This window comes from Polyodon spathula, chromosome 2, assembly GCF_017654505.1.
Source record: "Polyodon spathula isolate WHYD16114869_AA chromosome 2, ASM1765450v1, whole genome shotgun sequence".
In the NCBI taxonomy this organism is placed as follows: domain Eukaryota; kingdom Metazoa; phylum Chordata; class Actinopteri; order Acipenseriformes; family Polyodontidae; genus Polyodon; species Polyodon spathula.
This window is the reverse complement of record NC_054535.1, coordinates 102559785-102562284: the sequence shown is the minus strand read 5'-3', so window position 1 is coordinate 102562284 and position 2500 is coordinate 102559785.

The following is a 2500-nucleotide window of genomic DNA, read 5'->3' as shown; positions in this document are numbered from 1 at the left end:
CCCCTTGATAATCGTGCATATAGTCCACAATTCGGGGGGGGGGGGGGGGGGGGGGGGGGGGTCTCCAGCGTGAATCTTTCCTTTCTTCCTAAGATTCTCAAGTGTTCAAAAGCAGAGTGGTCTTGGTGGGTGGGTTTCAGGGAACCAAAACCATAAATTCTACACTGTAACTTTAAAACATTTATTTGTAACATTTTTCAAACACGTCACTGCGTTTATAATTCTACATGTGTTTAAGATTTAAACATCTTGTGGTGTTTATTTTGTAAACTCTTGCATGTGTTTATGATTTATAACACTTTTTAAATATTTGTACGCGTTTATAACAGGGTTGGTGTATAAAATCGAAACATTAAACTTAGCAAAAACGGCACAGCTTGAACACATAACGTTTAATTATTTTGAGTTCCAAATGACTAAACACCAGCGTTACACGTAATGACATATATAATGACGTATAAACACTGCCGTTTAGGATAGAGCGTTTCTATTTTACTGCATGCCATTTAGAGATTAGACGCAGCACACGTTCTTTGGTTTTACAGTGTTGTGTACCAGTCTGGATGGAAGTTTAGAGGCTCGTAGCTGCTCAGTTAAAACACATTAACGGGGTTCTAACAATGCCTGTTTACTGTGTTTCAAATTGAACATTGTGTCACGAATGTGGGTATTTATGCAATCACTAAACTATTTAGTCTAAAAACAACATATTAAAAAAATAAGGTACAGCGGCTCACAAACAAAACAATACTGTTTGTACTGTAATGCACGCTGCAAATATTAATAAGACATGGAAGAATCATTAAAAGGACCAGTCTACAAACGTGTGACATTTTTTAAATATTGTACCGCAATCCATTTTAATTTTAATCACACTGTCTACAAAAGAACTGTGTCTGACATGGAATTTTGAAACAATAGTTCACAATCACTGCTCCAATTAATAAATAAAAACGTGATCCAGTTTAACTGTGTATCCCATATAAAGAGTAATCAACGCGACGTGTGCTTTCGTTGGGAAACGCAGTTTGTGTAACATGTGTGGTTAAGGACAGTCAACACAAACTGTAGTTATTTAACACAATATCAAACTCAGTGTATTGTGTTCATTTGAAAACGCAGGAAAATTGATTCAATGCTGAAGTAATCATATCATAAACTGTAGATACACGATGGCTATGGTTGAGGGTATATTTTGTTTTATCATTGTTGTTTCAATAAATAAAGTTAAATAACACATACAAATACAATCTTTAAATAACTAAATAGAACAATACAATATAGTTATTGGGAAAGAATACCAGCAACGTCTGTTTAATTAAAATATATGTTTTGCATTTAAATAAACGAAGTCAAATAAAAGACCTAAAAGAGCATAAGTAGACTTTAACTCCACCAAAAAAAATAAAATAAAAAAAAGCTGTTGCCATACGTTTGTAATGTTGATATTGCCTTGAACAATGTTTGTAACGGTCTCGGTTTGCATGCCCCTGCTCTGGACGTTGCTCGTCTCTCACTGTTCTTGTTCGAACTGCTTAGCCTCGACCTTCCGCTAAATACCAACTCTGATCATCTAGGGCACTCTTATGAAATGTAACTTTACTAAACTGATGCATAATCTCTGCTTGTGCTGACAAGAATGGAGCCTTTCTTTCGTTCTTTCTGTTTTATGTATTGCTGTATTCATTAACAATGGATTAAAGTGTGTTCGTCTGGGTAGAAAGGGGACTAGAAGGATATGATATTCACCAGCCTGTGTGCGTGTTCTCTTGTTTATCTCTGTGTATTTTCAGACAAAGTCGATCTTATTGCTGTCCTTTTAATCTGTTGACACTATCGCTTAGACAAACAGGCCGCTATTGATCTTTTCATTATGTGATCAAACGATAAATAACGCAGGTGAGAAGCTTACAAGTTGGGAAAGCACAGATGTTTCGAGATGTATAGCTAACCTGACATGCACACACACAAGGCAACATGTAACGTAACTATTGATGTCTAAAATGTAACACATGAAACAGAAAAGGCGATGCAACTTCATTCATTGTTTAGCTTTTATGAGATACAATAACACAGCACATTGTGGGGGGAAACATATTAAGACGCATGGATTCAAAAATAAAGAAGGAAAGAAAGTAAAAAGTGTACTTGCCTTGAAAACTGTTTTTTGAGGGTTTTTTTTTTTTTTTTTTTTTTCTCCTGTTGGCTCATTGCAGGTGTCTCGGCTGCCATCCGCTCGTACAAAGCTATATTAACAAAGCGTTTCTTCGGCAAATCTCCGAGGTCCACTTTCTCTCTTTTTGCCTAGCTGTTCTCGTGCTGCCATTATCGCCATTCCTCTCCCTCTCGCTCGCTCTTTCTCTGTTCTCTCTCTCTCTCTCTCTCTCTCTCTCTCTCTCTCTCTCTCTCTCTCTCTCTCTCTCTCTCTCTTCCCAATCTGTAGAGTAAAATCTTGATGATACACTTACAGGACTTTCTCTTTGTCTGGTTTAATCGTATT